This window comes from Triticum urartu, chromosome 5A (assembly GCF_056163025.1).
Source record: "Triticum urartu cultivar PI428250 chromosome 5A, HENAU_Tu73, whole genome shotgun sequence".
Lineage (NCBI taxonomy): Eukaryota > Viridiplantae > Streptophyta > Magnoliopsida > Poales > Poaceae > Triticum > Triticum urartu.
The window spans coordinates 5,160,044-5,178,412 of NC_141877.1; positions in this window are offsets into that span (position 1 = coordinate 5,160,044).

Consider the following 18,369-nt stretch of genomic DNA (forward strand, 5'->3'; position numbering starts at 1 on the left):
TTATTGTATGAGATGATCATGTTTTGTAACACACTTATCGGAACTGGCAGGAGCCATATGGTTGTCTCTTTATTGTATGAAATGCAATCGCCATGTAATTGCTTTACTTTATCACTAAGCGGTAGCGATAGTCGTAGAAGCAATAGTTGGCGAGACGACAACAATGCTTCGATGGAGATCAAGGTGTCAAGCAGGTGATGATGGTGATCATGACGGTGTTTTGGAGATGGAGATCAAAGGCACAAGATGATGATGGCCATATCATATCACTTATATTGATTGCATGCGATGTTTATCCTTTATGCATCTTATTTTGCTTAGTTCGGCGGTAGCATTACAAGATGATCTCTCACTAAATTTCAAGGTACAAGTGTTCTCCCTGAGTATGCACCATTGCTACAGTTCGTCGTGCCGAGACACCACGTGATGGTCGGGTGTGATAAGCTCTACGTTCACATACAACGGGTGCAAGCCAGTTTTGCACACGCAGAATACTCGGGTTAAACTTGACGAGCCTAGCATATGCAGATATGGCCTCAGAACACTGAGACCGAAAGGTCGAGCGTGAATCATATAGTAGATATGATCAACATAGTGATGTTCACCAATGAAAACTACTCCATCTCACATGATGATCGGACATGGTTTAGTTGATATGGATCACGTGATCACTTAGATCATTAGAGAGATGCCTATCTAAGTGGTAGTTCTTAAGTAATTTGATTAACTAAACTTTAATTTACCATGATAGTATTCTACATGTCTACATTGTTGTAGATAGATGGCTCGTGTTGTTGTTCCGTTGAATTTTAATGCATTCATAGAGAAAGCTAAGTTGAAAGATGATGGTAGCAACTACACGGACTGGGTCCGTAACTTGAGGATTATCCTCATTGCTGCACAGAAGAATTACGTCCTGGAAGCACCGCTAGGTGACAAACCCGCTGCAGGAGCAACGCCAGATGTTATCAACACCTGGCAGAGCAAAGCTGATGATTACTTGATAGTTAAGTGTGCCATGCTTTATGGCTTAGAATCGGGACTTCAATGACGTTTTGAACGTCATGGAGCATATGAGATGTTCCAGGAGTTGAAGTTAATATTTCAAGCAAATGCCCGGATTGAGAGATATGAAGTCACCAATAAGTTCTACAGCTGCAAGATGGAGGAGAATAGTTCTGTCAATGAACGTATACTTAGAATGTCTGGGTACCACAACCACTTAACTCAGCTGGGAGTTAATCTTCCTGATGATAGTGTCATTGACAGAGTTCTTCAATCATTGCCACCAAGCTGGAAGAGCTTTGCAATGAACTATAATATGCAAGGGATGGATAAGACTATTCAGGCTACGGAGGTAGAAATCAAGAAGGAGCATCAAGTGTTGATGGTCAACAAGACCACTAGTTTCAAGAAAAGGGTAAAGGGAAGAAGGGGAACTTCAAGAAGAACAGCAAGCCAGTTGCTGCTCAAGTGAAGAATCCCAAGTCTGGACCTAAGCCTGAAACTGAGTGCTTCTACTGCAAAGGGACTGGTCACTGGAAGCGGAACTGCCCCAAGTATTTGACGGAGAAGAAGGATGGCAAAGTGGAAGGTATATTTGATATACATGTTATTGATGTGTAGCTTACTAATGCTCGCAGTAGTGCCGGGGTATTTAATACTAGTTCAGTTGCTAACATTTGCAACTCGAAACAGGGGTTACGGATTAAGCGAAGATTGGCTAAGGACGAGGTGACTATGCGCGTGGGAAATTGTTCCAAAGTCGATGTGATCGCCGTCGGCACGCTACCTCTACATCTACCTTCGGGATTAGTTTTAGACCTAAATAATTGTTATTTGGTGCCAGTGCTACCTCTTGAGCATGTGTTGGTTTTCGCTTGAAGAGGAAAGGGTGATGCAGCAAAGCAATGTAAGTATTTCCCTCAGTTTTTGAGAACCAAGGTATCAATCCAGTAGGAAACCACGCGCAAGTTACCTCGTACCTACACTAACAAATAAGAACCTCGCAACCAACGCGATAAAGGGGTTGTCAATACCTTCACGGCCACTTGCAAGAGTGAGATCTGATAGAGATAATAATAATAAGATAAATATTTTTGGTATTTTCATGATGTAGATTGAAAGTAAAGATTGCAAAATAAACGGTGCCAGAAATAGCTAGTTGACAGGAGATTAATATAACGGAAGATAGACCCGGGGCCATAGGTTTCACTAGTGGCTTCTCTCAAGATAGCATAAGTATTATGGTGGGTGAACAAATTACTGTCGAGCAATTGATAGAAAAGCGAATAATTATGAGAATATCTAGGTATGATCATGTATATAGGCATCATGTCCGTGACAAGTAGACCGACTCCTACCTGCATCTACTACTATTACTCCACACATCGACTGCTATCCAGCATGCATCTAGAGTATTAAGTTCATAAGAATGGAGTAACGATTTAAGCAAGATGACATGATGTAGAGGGATAAACTCATGCAATATGATATAAACCCCATCTTTTTATCCTCAATGGCAACAATACAATACGTGTCATTTCCCCTACTGTCACTGGGATCGAGCACCGCAAGATTGAACCCAAAGCTAAGCACTTCTCCCATTGCAATAAAGATCAATCTAGTAGGCCAAACCAAACTAATAATTCGAAGAGACTTGCAAAGATAACCAATCATACATGAAAGAATTCAGAGAAGATTCAAATATTGTTCACAGATAATCTTGATCATAAACCCACAATTCATCGGATCTCGACAAACACACCGCAAAAGAAGATTACATCAAATAGATCTGCAAGAGAATCAAGGAGAACTTTGTATTGAGATCCAAAGAGAGAGAAGAAGCCATCTAGCTAATAACTATGGACCCGAAGGTCTGAGGTAAACTACTCACACATCATCGAAGAGGCTATGGTGTTGATGTAGAAGCCATCCGTGAGCAATGCCCCCTCCAGCGGAGCGCCGGAAAAGGCCCCAAGATGGGATCTCACGGTTACAGAAGGTTGCGGCAGTGGAATTAGGTTTCCGTGGTGCTCCCCGATGTTTTCAGGGTACGTAGGTACATATAGGGGGGAGAAGTAGGTCAGTGGAGCCACGAGGGGCCCACGAGGGTGGAGGGCGCGCGGTAGGCGCGCCCCCTGCCTCGTGGCTTCCATGTTGGTTGCTTGACGTCCACTCCAAGTCTTTTGGATCACGTTTGTTCCAACAATCACGCTCCCGAAGGTTTCATTCCGTTTGGACTCTGTTTGATTTTCTTTTTCTACGAAACACTGAAATAGGCAAAAAAACAGCAATTTGGGCTGGGCCTCCGGTTAATTGGTTAGTCCCAAAAATAATATAAAAGTGAATAAATAAGCCCATTAAACATCCAAAATAGAATATGTAATAGCATGGAGCAATAAAAAATTATAGATACGTTGGAGACGTATCAGCCAGCGTTGAGCATGAACATTATATCTAGATCTTGTTTGATGCAAGACGGGTATTCATTCAAATCAGAGAATAATGGTTGTTCTATTTATATGAGTAATATCTTATATGGTCATGCACCCTTGTTGAGTGGTCTATTTTTACTAAATCTTGATAGTAGTGATACACATGTTCATAGTATTGAAGCCAAAAGATGCAGAGTTGATAATGATAGTGCGACTTATTTGTGGCACTGCCGTTTGGGTCATATTGGTGTAAAGCGCATGAAGAAACTCCATTCTGATGGACTTCTGGAATCACTTGTTACTTGCGAACCATGCCTCATGGGCAAGATGACTAAAACTTCGTTCTTCGGAACAATGGAGCGAGCAACAGAGTTATTGGAAATCATACATACTGATGTATGTGGTCCAATGAACATTGAGGCTCGCGGCGGATATCGTTATTTTCTCACCTACACAGATGATTTGAGCAGATATGGGTATATCTACTTAATGAAACATAAGTCGGAAACGTTTGGAAAGTTCAAAGAATTTCAGAGTGAAGTGGAAAATCATCGTAACAAGAAAATAAAGTTTCTACGATCTGATCATGGAGGAGAATATTTGAGTTACGAGTTTGGTCTTCATTTGAAACAATGCAGAATAGTTTCGCAACTCACGCCACTCGAAACACCACAACGTAATGGTGTGTCCGGACGTCGTAATCGTACTTTACTGGATATGGTGCGATCTATGATGTCTCTCACTGATTTACCGCTATCGTTTTGGGGTTATACTTTAGAGATGGCTGCATTTCACGTTAAATAGGGCACCATCTAAATCCATTGAGACGACACCTTATGAACTGTGGTTTGGCAAGAAACCCAAGTTGGCGTTTCTTAAAGTTTGGGGCTGCGATGCTTATGTGAATAAACTTCAACCTGATAAGCTCGAACCCAAATTGGAGAAATGTGTCTTCATAGGATACCCATAGGAGACTGTTGGGTACACCTTCTATCACAGATCCGAAGGCAAGATATTCGTTGCTAAGAATGGATCCTTTCTAGAGAAGGAGTTTCTCTCGAAAGAAGTGAGTGGGAGGAAAGTAGAACTTGATGAGGTAATTGTACCTACTCCCTTATTGGAAAGTAGTTCATCACTGAAATTAGTTCCAGTGATTCCTACACCAGTAAGTGAGGAAGCTAATGATGATGATCATGAAACTTCAGATCAAGTTACTACCGAACCTCGTAGGTCAACCAGAGTAAGATGCGCACCAGAGTGGTACGGTAATCCTATTCGGGAGGTCATGTTACTTGACCATGACGAACCTACGAACTATGAGGAAGCGATGATGAGCCCAGATTCCGCAAAATGGCTTGAGGCCATGAAATCTGAGATGTGATCCATGTATGAGAACAAAGTGTGGACTTTGGTTAACTTGCCCGTTGATCGGCAGGCCATAGAAATAAATGGATCTTCAAGAAGAAGACTGACGCTGACGGTAATGTTAGTGTCTACAAAGCTCGACTTGTTTTAAAAGGTTTCGGACAAGTTCAAGGAGTTGACTACGATGAGACCTTCTCACCCGTAGCGATGCTTAAGTCCGTCCGAATCATGTTAGCAATTGCCGCATTTTATGATTATGAAATTTGGCAAATGGATGTCAAAACTGCATTCCTTAACGGATATCTTAAAGAAGAGTTGTATATGATGCAACCAGAAGGTTCTGTCGATCCAAAAGGTGATAACAAAGTGTGAAAGCTCCAGCGCTCCATTTATGGACTGGTGCAAGCCTCTCGGAGTTGGAATATACGCTTTGATAGTGTGATCAAAGCATATGGTTTTATACAGACTTTTGGAGAAGCCTGTATTTACAAGAAAGTGAGTGGGAGCTCTGTAGCATTTCTGATATTATATGTAGATGACATATTGTTGATCAGAAATGATACTGAATTTCTGAATAGCATAAAAGGATACTTGAATAAGAAGTTTTCAATGAAAGACCTCGATGAAGTTGCTAATATATTGGGCATCAAGATATATAGAGATAGATCAGGACACTTAATTGGACTTTCACAAAGCACATACCTTGATAAAGTTTTGAAGAAGTTCAAAATGGATCAGGCAAAGAAAGGGTTCCTGCCTGTGTTACAAGGTGTGAAGTTGAGAAAGACTCAATGCCCGACCACTGAAGAAGATAGAGAGAAAATGAAAATCATTCCCTATGCTTCAGCCATAGGTTCTATCATGTAGGCAATGTTGTGTACCAGACCTGATGTGTGCCTTGCTATTAGTTTAGCAGGGAAATACCAAAGTAATCTAGGAGTGGATCACTGGACAGTGGTCACGAACATCGTGAAATACTTGAAACTTACTAAGGATATGTTTCTCATATATGGAGGTGACAAAAAGCTCATCATAAACGGTTACGTCGATGCAAGATTTACACCGATCCGGATGACTCTAAGTCACAAACCGGATATGTGTTTTTATTAAATGGTGGAGCTGTCAGTTGGTGCAGTTCCAAGCAGAGCGTCGTGGCGGGATCTACATGTGAAGCGGAGTACATAGCTGCTTTGGAAGCAACAAATGAAGGAGTTTGGATGAAGGTGTTCATATCCGATTTAGGTGTAATACCTAGTGCATCGGGTCCAATGAAAATATTTTGTGACAATACTGGTGCAATTGCCTTGGCAAAGTAATCCAGATTTCACAAGAGAACCAAGCACATCAAGAGACACTTCAATTCCATCCGCGATCAAGTCAAGGAAGGAGACATAGAGATTTGCAAGATACATATGGATCTAAATGTTGCAGACCCGTTGACTAAGCCTCTCTCACGAGCAAAACATGATCAACGCCAAGACTCCATGGGTGTTAGAATCATTACAATGTAATCTAGATTATGCACTCTAGTGCAAGTGGGAGACTGAAGGAAATATGCCCTGGAGGCAATAATAAAGTTGTTATTTATATTTCCTTATATCATGATAAATGTTTATTATTCATACTAGAATTGTATTAACCGGAAACTTAGTACATGTGTGAATACATAGACAAACAGAGTGTCACTAGTATAACTCTCCTTGACTAGCTCATTGAATCAATGATGGTTATGTTTCCTAACCATAGACATGAGTTGTCATTTGATTAACGGGATCACATCATTAGAGAATGATGTGATTGACTTGACCCATCCGTTAGCTTAGCACGATGATCGTTTAGTTTGTTGCTATTGCTTTCTCCATAACTTATACATGTTCCTATGACTATGAGATCATGCAACTCCCGAATACCAGAGGAACACTTAGTGTGCTATCAAACGTCGCAACGTAACTGGGTGACTATAAAGATGCTCTATAGGTGTCTCCAATGGTGTTTGTTGAGTTGTCATAGATCGAGATTATGATTTGTCACTCCGAGTATCGGAGAGGTGTCTCTGGGCCCTCTCGTTATGCACATCACTATAAGACTTGAAAGCAATGTGACTAATGAGTTAGTTACGGGATGATGCATTACGGAATGAGTAAAGCGATTTTTTGGTAAATAGATTGAACTAGGTATTGAGATACCGATGATCAAATCTCGGGCAAGTAACATACCGATCACAAAGGGAACAACATATATCGTTATGCGGTTTGACTGATAAAGATCTTAGTAGAATATGTGGGAGCCAATATGAACATCCAGGTCCCTCTATTTGTTATTGACCGGAGACGTGTCTTGGTCATGTCTACATAGTTCTCGAACCCGTTGGGTCTGCACGCTTAACGTTCGGTGACGATCGGTATTATGAGTTTATGTGTTTTGATGTACCGAAGGTAGTTCGGAGTCCCGGATATGATCACGGACATGACGAGAAGTCTCGAAATGGTCGAGACGTAAAGATCTATATATTGGAAGCCTGTGTTTGGACATCTGAATGGTTCTGGGTGAGTTCGGGCATATAACGGAGTACCGGGGCTTTATCGGAACTCCCCGGGGAGTATATGGGCCCTAACGGGCTTTAGTGGAGAGAGAGAAAGAGGCAGCCAGGCCAGGCTGCACGCCCCCTCCCCCTCTGGTCCGAATTGTACTAGGAAGGTGTTGGGGAATGTAGTAATTTCAAAATTTTCCTATGCACACGCAAGATCATGGTGGTGCATAGCTACGAGAGGGGAGAGTGTGTCCACGTACCCTCATAGACCGAAAGCGGAAGCGTTAGCACACGCGGTTGATGTAGTCGTACGTCTTCACGATCCGACCGATCAAGTACCGAACGCACGGCACCTCCGAGTTTTGCACACGTTCAACTCGATGACGTCCCTCGAACTCCGATCTAGCCGAGCTTTGAGGGACAGTTTCGTCAGCACGACGGCGTGGTGACGATGTTGATGTTCTACTGTCGTAGGGCTTCTCCTAAGCACCACTACAATATTATCGAGGTGGACTATGGTGGAGAGGGGCACCACACACGGCTAAAAGATCCAAGAGATCAATTGTTGTGTCTATGGGGTGCCCCTCTCCTCCCTATATAAAGGAGGGGAGGAGAGGGCTGGCTAAGGGGAGGAGGCGCGCCCAAGGGGGGAGTCCTACTCCCTCCTCCTTTATCTATTTGGAGAAGGAGAGGGAAGGAAGAGGAAGGAGGGAGGAAGGAAAGGGAGGGCCGGCCACCCTCCCAATTCGGATTGGGCTTGGGGGGGGGAGCCCCCTCCCTTGCTCCTTTCCCCTCCTTTCGACTAAAGCCCATTAAGGCCCATATACCTACCGGGGGGTTCCGATAACCTCCCGGTGCTCCGGTACTATCCTGATCTCACCCGGAACCATTCCGGTATCCAAATATAGTCGTCCAATACATCAATCTTTATGTCTTGAACATTTCGAGACTCCTCGTCATGTACGTGATTGTAACGCACCGTGACTGATGTGCCATGTGTCCTCCGCTTATTCGCTGTTGTTGCCTTGTCATTGCTTGCGTGTCATGCATCTCATATCATGTCATCATGTGCATTGCATTTGCATACGTGTTAGTCTCATGCATCTGAGCATTTTTCCCGTTGTCCATTTTGCATTCCGGCGCTCCTATCCCCTCCGATGGTCCTTTCTACCTTCCTTTCGTGTGTGGGTGTTAAACATTTTCGGATTGGACCGAGACTTGCCAAGCGGCCTTGGTTTACTACCGGTAGACCGCCTGTCAAGTTTCGTACCATTTGGACTTCGTTTGGTGCTCCAACGGTTAACCGAGGGACCGAAAAGGCCTCGTGTGTGTTGCAGCCCAACACCCCTCCATTTTGGCCCAAAACCCACCAAAACCCTCTCCATCTTCTAGAGCATTCGATCACGATCGCGTGGCCGAAAACCGCACCTCATTTGGACTTTCCTAGCTCCCTCTACCTATATATATGTGCTCCCCTCCCGAAAATCACGGACGAAACCCTAAAAATTCCTTCCCTCGCGCCGCCGGACGCATCCTCACCGCGCCGGACAATGTCCAGCCGCTGCTGCCACCTCGCTCCGGCTAATCCGGCCTCGCTACGTCAGCCGGCCACCGCCCTCCACCAACCGGAAGCCGCCACCTGTCGCCGCCTTCTCTCTCCTCCCGCTGTCGAGCCCGCTGGCCCAGATCCGGCCCGCACGGAGCCGAACCGGGCCGGGGTCCGCCGCCGCCTATCATCTGCGCCCGAGGCGCCTCGCCGCTGCCCATCCGCCGGCGCTGCGCGCTGCCGCCTCGTCCGCCACCACGCCGACGCCGCCAGCCACCGCGGCCTGCCTCCTCCCGCGCCGGCGACGAGATCCGCCGCCACCGCGTTCGTCTCTGCCGCCAGTTGCTCCGGCCACCGCGGCTTGCCTCGCCGACGACCGCGCCAGGCCGCCGCCTCCACTCCTCTCCGGTCGCCGCCCCGAGCCGGCGACGAGCTCCACCTCGAGCCGGCCACCGCCTCCCCTGTCTCCGGCGCCAACTCCGGCGAAGGTCCGGCTCCGCCTCGATCTGCATGCACCCGGGTCCAAACCCTAGATCTGCGTGCACTCCGGCGAAGTCCCCGAGATTTCCAGATTCATATGTCCATGTTCGTCATGTCGTAACTCCGCATCCGTAGCTCCGTTTTGGGCGTGTAGCATATAAAAATGTTGTCTCAGAGAGTACATCATTTCACCTCATTGCATCTTTTCCATTTGAGCTCATCTTGATGCCCGAAATGCTGTTGGAAGAGTGCTATTTGAGTTAATTGTCAGATCTGCTGCACCAAATAGTTATTTGTCATTTTTGCCATGATTAATGTGTGCATGATATGCCCCTGAGCTCTACATGAGTTTTGTTATATGCTTTGCCATCTTTACAGATGTGCTATCCATGTATTTTTGTGATGTGTGTGGTGACTAGCACAAGCTTGCAAAGTGGTGCATTCGTTAATGCTGATTTCAGGGACTTAGCAATTCCACTAAGTCCTTGATCTGTTTTTATCAATATGCCATATGTTCATATTGTTTCCTAGTGATCCGTGCCTCTTTTGAGGATGATCAGTAAGGATGTTTTGTTAATCTTGTGGTGCTCTACCCATCCATGTCTTTGCTTGCATTTATGGAGCAACCTAGCTTGAGTCAATCGAGCTCTACTTTTGCTATTTCGTGAATCTGGGCAGATTGTCTACTTGTTAGCGATTTTGCCGAGGATGTTGTTGTTGATCCATGCATGTTATGTTGTTGTTCTTGCCATGTCTAGCTTATATAATGTGTATTCTTGATGGGTGTATGCTTAGTTTGTCATGCCTTGCTCTGTATTGAGTGCATCGAGCTCATAAACATGCCTACTTGATATCTGATTTGCATGCTCCAGTTTTTCACTAAGTCTGAGATCTGATTATGTTTTTGCCATGTTCACATGCTTGCAATTGTATTTTCTGATCCCTTTTGGCTCAAGGTCACTAAGGGACTTTTGTTAAGCTCTTTGAGTAGCTCCATGCCATGCCTTGCTTTGCCATGTTAAGTTCCTTTAGCATATAGTTTTCATGCTCCAAAGTGTGCTAACTGATCTGAAATTCCAGGCTTGTGTTAATTTCACCAAGTCTGAAACCTGTTTATCAATTGCACTTTTGCCATGATTGTTTGAACCTGTTAATGGATGGTTTGGCCGTAGCTCAGTGTTCATCTTTTGTCAAGCTTCATAAATGGATCCCTGCCATGTATTTTGTTGCCATGTTTGAGTGCTATAGCATGTTTAACTTGTTGCATTTAGATGGCTACTTGCTGTTTATTGCAGACCGGTGCCATATTTGTTTTGCTTGCCATTTCCAAACCGTGCATCCGATTCCAGTGATCTTTATATCGATTTCAACCGAAATCACCTCACCTTTCCAGTGGCACACTTAGGTTTCCAAGTTGAGGCCAAGTTCCATCATTGCTTGGCAAATCATTCATATGCATCCCATACCGCATCCCGCATATCATACCTTGGTCATGTGTTGGTTGTTTACTATGTTGTGTGCTTCTTTCCGGTGTTTGCTTCTTCGGGTTGGTTCCAGTAACGTCGCGTTTGTGAGGACCCATTCGTCTATGTTCATTTGTCTTCTTCATGGACTCGTTCTTCTTCCTTGCGGGATTTCAGGCAAGATGACCATACCCTCGAAATCACTTCTATCTTTGCTTGCTAGTTGCTCGCTCTTTTGCTATGCCTATGCTGCGATACCTACCACTTGCTTATCATGCCTCCCATACTGTTGAACCAAGCCTCTAACCCACCTTGCCCTAGCAAACTGTTGTTTGGCTATGTTACCGCTTTGCTCAGCCCCTCTTATAGCGTTGTTAGTTGCAGGTGAAGATTGAAGTTTGTTCCTTGTTGGAACATGGAGATTTTGTTCCTTGTTGGAACATGTTTTACTTGTTGGGATATCACAATATATCTTATTTAATTAATGCATCTATATACTTGGTAAAGGGTGGAAGGCTCGGCCTTATGCCTGGTGTTTTGTTCTACTCTTGCCGCCCTAGTTTCCGTCATATCGGTGTTATGTTCCCGGATTTTGCGTTCCTTACGCGGTTGGGTTATAATGGGAACCCCTTGACAGTTCGCCTTGAATAAAACTCCTCCAGCAAGGCCCAACCTTGGTTTTACCATTTGCCACCTAGCCTTTTTCCCTTGGGAGTCGCGCATCCCGAGGGTCATCTTTATTTTAAACCCCCGGGCCAGTGCTTGTCTAAGTGTTGGTCCAACACAGAGCACCGTGCGGGGCCGTCCCTTGGCAACTTGGGTTACGTTGGCTCCCGTATGCTTATCTTATCCGGTGTGCCCTGAGAACGATATATGTGCAGCTCCTATCGGGATTTGTCGGCACAGCGGGTGGTCTTGCTGGACTTGTTTTACCATTGTCGAGGATGTCTTGTAACCGGGATTCCGAGTCTGATCGTGTCTTCCCGCTAGAAGGAATATCCTTCATTGACCATGAGAGCTTGTGATGGGCTAAGTTGGGACACCCCTGCAGGGATTTGAACTTTCGAAAGGCGTGCCCGCAGTTATGGGCAGATGGGAATTTGTTAATGTCCGGTTGTAGAAAACCTGAAGTTGACCTTAATTAAAATGCATCAACCGCGTGTGTAACCATGATGGTCTCTTCTCGGCGGAGTCCGAGAAGTGAACACGGTGTTGGAGTTATGCTTGACGTAGTTTATTCTAGGATCACTTCTTGATCATACTTTTATCGACCGTGCTTTGCCTTCTCTTCTCGCTCTCATTTGCGTATGTTAGCCACCATATATGCTAGTCGCTTGCTGCAGCTCCACCTCATACCTTTACCTTACCCATAAGCTTAAATAGTCTTGATCGCGAGGGTGCGAGATTGCTGAGTCCCGGTGGCTCACAGTTTACTTCCAAAACCAGCTTGCAGGTGCCGATGAGCCCGTGCAGATGACGCAACCAAGCTCAGGAGGAGCTCGATGAAGATCTTGTCCTTTGTGTTGTTTCGTTCTAGTTGTTCAGTAGTGGAGCCCAGTTGGGGTCGATCGGGGACCTTGTCGCATTTGGGGTTCTTCTTTTATTTTGGTTCCGTAGTTGGACCTTGATTGTTTTTGGATGATGTAATGCTTTATTCATGTATTGTGTGAAGTGGCGATTGTAAGCCAACTATGTATCTCTGTCCCTTATGTATCACATGGGTTGTGTGAAGATTACCTCACTTGCGACATTGCTTTCAATGCGGTTATGCCTCTAAGTCGTGCTTCGACACGTGGGAGATATAGTCGCATCGAGGGCGTTACAGTGATCATATCCGGGACTCCGAACTACCTTCGGTACATCAAAAACCATAAACTCATAATATCACCGTCATCGAACTTTAAGCGTGCGAACCCTACAGGTTCAAGAACTATGTAGACATGACCAAGACACGTCTCCGGTCAATAACCAATAGCGGAACCTGGATGCTCATATTGGCTCCAACATATTCTACGAAGATCTTTATTGGTCAAACCGCATAACAACATACGTTCTTCCTTTTGTCATCAGTGTGTTACTTGCCCGAGATTCGATCGTCGGTATCTCAATACCTATTTCAATGTTGTTACCGGCAAGTCTCTTTACTCGTTCCGTAACACATCATCCCACAACTAACTCATTAGTTGCAATGCTTGCAAGGCTTAAGTGATGTGTATTACCGAGTGGGCACAGAGATACCTCTCCAACAATCGGAGTGACAAATCCTAATCTTGAAATATGCCAACCCAACAAGTACCTTTGGAGACACCTGTAGAGCACCTTTATAATCACCCAGTTACGTTGTAACATTTGGTAGTACACAAAGTGTTCCTCCGGTAAACGGGAGTTGCATAATCTCATAGTCATAGGAACATGTATAAGTCATGAAGAAAGAAATAGCAACAAACTAACGATCAAGTGCTAAGCTAACGGAATAGGTCAAGTCAATCACATCATTCTCCTAATGATGTGATCCCGTTAATCAAATGACAACTCTTTGTCTATGGCTAGGAAACATAACCATCTTTGATTAACGAGCTAGTCAAGTAGAGGCATACTAGTGACGTTATGTTTGTCTATGTATTCACACATGTATTATGTTTCCGGTTAATACAATTCTAGCATGAATAATAAACATTTATCATGATATAAGGAAATAAATAATAACTTTATTATTGCCTCTAGGGCATATTCCTTCAGTCTCCCACTTGCACTAGAGTCAATAGTCTAGATTACACAGTAATGATTCTAACACCCATGCAGCCTTGGTGTTGATCATGTTTTGCTCGTGGAAGAGGCTTACTCAATGGGTCTGCAACATTCAGATCCGTATGTATCTTGCAAATCTCTATGTCTCCCACCTGGACTTGATCCTGGATGGAGTTGAAGCGTCTCTTGATGTGCTTGGTTCTCTTTTGAAATCTGGATTCCTTTGCTAAAGCAATTGCACCAGTATTGTCACAAAAGATTTTCATTGGACCCGATGCACTAGGTATGACACCTAGATCGGATATGAACTCCTTCATCCAGACTCCTTCATTTGCTGCTTCCGAAGCAGCTATGTACTCCGCTTCACATGTAGATCCCACTACGACGCTTTGTTTAGAACTGCACCAACTGAGAGCTCCACCGTTTAATAAAAATACGTATCCGGTTTGCGATTTAGAATCGTCCGGATCAGTGTCAAAGCTTGCATCGATGTAACCATTTACGAAGAGCTCTTTGCCACCTCCATAAACGAGAGACATATCCTTCATCCTTTTCAGGTATTTCAGGATGTTCTTGACCGCTGTCCAGTGATCCACTCCTGGATTACTTTGGTACCTCCCTGCTATACTAATAGCAAGGCACACATCAGGTCTGGTATACATCATTGCATACATGATAGACCCTATGGCTGAAGCATAGGGAACATCTTTCATTTTGTCTCTATCTTCTACAGTGGTCAGGCATTGAGTCTTACTCAACTTCACACCTTGTAACACAGGCAAGAACCCTTTCTTTGCTTGATCCATTTTGAACTTCTTCAAAACTTTGTCAAGGTATGTGCTTTGTGGAAGTCCAATTAAGTGTCTCGATCTATCTCTATAGATCTTGATGCCCAATATATAAGCAGCTTCACCGAGGTCTTCCATTTAAAAACTCTTATTCAAATATCCTTTTATGCTATCCAGAAATTATATATCATTTCCAATCAACAATATGTCATCCACATATAATATTAGAAATTCTACAGAGCTCCCACTCACTTTCTTGTAAATACAAGCTTCTCCAAAAGTCTGTATAAAACCATATGCTTTGATCACACTATCAAAACATTTATTCCAACTCCAAGAGGCTTGCACCAGTCCATAAATGGATCGCTGGAGCTTGCACACTTTGTTAGCTCCCTTTGGATCGACAAAACCTTCCGGTTTCATCATATACAACTCTTCTTCTAGAAATCCATTCAGGAATGCAGTTTTGCCATCCATTTGCCAAATTTCATAATCATAAAATGTAGCAATTTCTAACATGATTCGGACAGACTTAAGCATCGCTACGGGTGAGAAAGTCTCATCGTAGTCAATCCCTTGAACTTGTTGAAAACCTTTTGCAACAAGTCAAGCTTTATAGACGGTAACATTACCGTCAGCGTCAGTCTTCTTCTTGAAGATCCATTTATTTTCAATGGCTTGCCGATCATCGGGCAAGTCAACCAAAGTCCACACTTTGTTCTCATACATGGATCTCATCTCAGATTTCATGGCCTCAAGCCATTTTGTGGAATCTGGGCTCACCATCGCTTCTTCATAGTTTGTAGGTTCGTCATGGTCTAGTGACATAACCTCCAGAACAGGATTGCCGTACCACTCTGGTGCGGATCTTACTCTGTTTGATCTACGAGTTTCAGTAACAACTTGATCTGAAGTTTCATGATCATCATCATTAACTTCCTCACTAATTGGTGTAGGTGTCACAGGAACCGGTTTCTGTGATGAACTACTTTCTAATAAGGGAGCAGGTACATTTACCTCATCAAGTTCTACTTTCCTCCCACTCACTTCTTTCGAGAGAAACTCCTTCTCTAGAAAGGATCCATTCTTAGCAACGAATATCTTGCCCTCGGATCTGTGATAGAAGGTGTACCCAACTGTTTCTTTTGGGTATCCTATGAAGACACATTTCTCCGATTTCGGTTCGAGCTTATCAGGTTGAAGCTTTTTCACATAAGCATCGCAGCCCCAAACTTTAAGAAACGACAACTTTGGTTTCTTGCCAAACCATGGTTCATAAGGTGTCATCTCAACGGATTTTGATGGTGCCCTATTTAACGTGAATGCGGCCGTCTCTAAAGCATAACCCCAAAATGATAGTGGTAAATCAGTAAGAGCCATCATAGATCGCACCATATCTAGTAAAGTACGATTACGACGTTCGGACACACCATTACGCTGTGATGTTCCGGGTGGCGTGAGTTGCGAAACTATTCCGCATTGCTTCAAATGTAGAACAAACTCGTGAATCAAATAATCTCCTCCACGATCAGATCATAGAAACTTTATTTTCTTGTTACGATGATTTTCAACTTCACTCTGAAATTCTTTGAACTTTTCAAATGTTTCAGACTTATGTTTCATTAAGTAGATATACCCATATCTGCTTAAATCATCCATGAAGGTGAGAAAATAACGATACCCACCGTGAGCCTCAATATTCATTGGACCACATACATCAGTATGTATGATCTCCAACAAATCAGTTGCTTGCTCCATGCTACCTCTTGAGCACTTGCGTTGGTTTTCCCTTGAAGAGGAATGTGTGATGCAGCAGAGTAGCGTAAGTATTTCCCTCAGTTTTTGAGAACCAAGGTATCAATCCAGTAGGAGGCCACGCACGAGTCCCTCACACCTACACAAACAAATAAATCCTCGCAACCAACGCGATAATAGATATGATAAGATAATATTTTTGGTATTTTTATGGTAAAGAGAAATAAAAGATGCAAAGTACAATAAATGGCAAAGGAAATAACTAAGTATAGGAAGATTAATATGATGGAAGATAGACCCGGGGGCCATAGGTTTCACTAGTGGCTTCTCTCAAGAGCATAAGTATTCACGGTGGGTAGACAAATTACTATTGAGCAATTGACAGAATTGAGCATAGTTATGAGAATATCTAGGTATGATCATGTATATAGGCATCACGTCCGAGACAAGTAGACCGACTCCTGCCTGCATCTACTACTATTACTCCACACATCGACCACTATCCAGCATGCATCTAGAGTATTAAGTTCATAAGAACAGAGTAACGCTTTAAGCAAGATGACATGACGTAGAGGGATAAACTCATGCAATATGATATAAACCCCATCTTGTTATCCTCTATGGCAACAACACAATACGTGCCTTGCTGCCCCTACTGTCACTGGGAAAGGACACTGCAAGATTGAACCCAAAGCTAAGCACTTCTCCCATTGCAAGAAAGATCAATCTAGTAGGCCAAACCAAACTGATAATTCGAAGAGACTTGCAAAGATAACCAATCATACATAAAAGAATTCAGAGAAGATTCAAATATTGTTCATAGATGAACTCGATCATAAACCCACAATTCATCGGTCTCAACAAACACACCGCAAAAGAAGATTAAATCGAATAGATCTCCACAAGAGAGGGGGAGAACTTTGTATTGAGATCGAAAAAGAGAGAAGAAGCCATCTAGCTAATAACTATGGACCCGTAGGTCTGAAGTAAACTACTAACACTTCATCGAAGGGGCTATGGTGTTGATGTAGAAGCCCTCCGTGATCAATGCCCCCTCCAGCGGAGCTCCAGAAAAGGCCCCAAGATGGGATCTCGTGGATACAGAAAGTTACGGCGGTGGAATTAGGGTTTTGGCTCTGTATCTGGTAGTTTTGGGGTACGTAGGTATATATAGGAGGAAGGAGTATGTCGGTGGAGCAACAGGGGGCCCACGAGGGTGGAGGGCATGCCTGGGGGGGTAGGCATAGGGTCCAAGTCATCTAGATCATGTTCGTTCCGAAAATCACGTTCCCGAAATTTTCATTTCGTTTGGACTCCGTTTGATATTCTTTTTCTGCGAAACCCTAAAATAGGCAAAAAACAACAATTCTGGGGCCTTTGGTTAATAGGTTAGTCCCAAAAATAATATAAAAGTGTATAATAAAGCCCAATAATGTCCAAAACAGACTATAATATAGCATGGAACGGTCAAAAATTATAGATACGTTGGAGACGTATCAAGCATCCCCAAGGTTAATTCCTACTCGTCCTCGAGTAGGTAAATGATAAAAATAGAATTTTGATGTGGAATGCTACTTGGCATAATTTCAATGTAATTCTCTTAATTGTGGTATGAATGTTCAGATCCGAAAGATTCAAGACAAAAGTTTAATATTGACATAGAAAAATAATACTTCAAGCATACTAACTAAGCAATTATGTCTCTTCAAAATAACATGGCCAAAGAAAGTTATCCCTACAAAATCATATAGTCTGGCTATGCTCCATCTTCACCACACAAAGTATTCAAATCATGCACAACCCCGATGACAAGCCAAGCAATTGTTTCATACTTTTAATGTTCTCAAACTTTTTCAATCTTCACGCAATACATGAGCGTGAGCCATGGACATAGCACTATAGGTGGAATAGAATGGTGGTTGTGGAGAAGACAAAAAGGGAGAAGATAGTCTCACATCAACTAGGTGTATCAACGGGTTATGGAGATGCCCATCAATAGATATCAATGTGAGTGAGTAGGGATTGCCATGCAACGGATGCACTAGAGCTATAAGTATATGAAAGCTCAACAAAAAGAAACTACGTGGGTGTGCATACATCTTGCTTGCTCACGAAGACCTAGGGCATTTTGAGGAAGCCCATCATTGGAATATACAAGCCAAGTTCTATAATGAAAAATTCCCACTAGTATATGAAAGTGATAACATAGGAGACTCTCTATATATTATGAAGATCATAGTGCTACTTTGAAGCACAA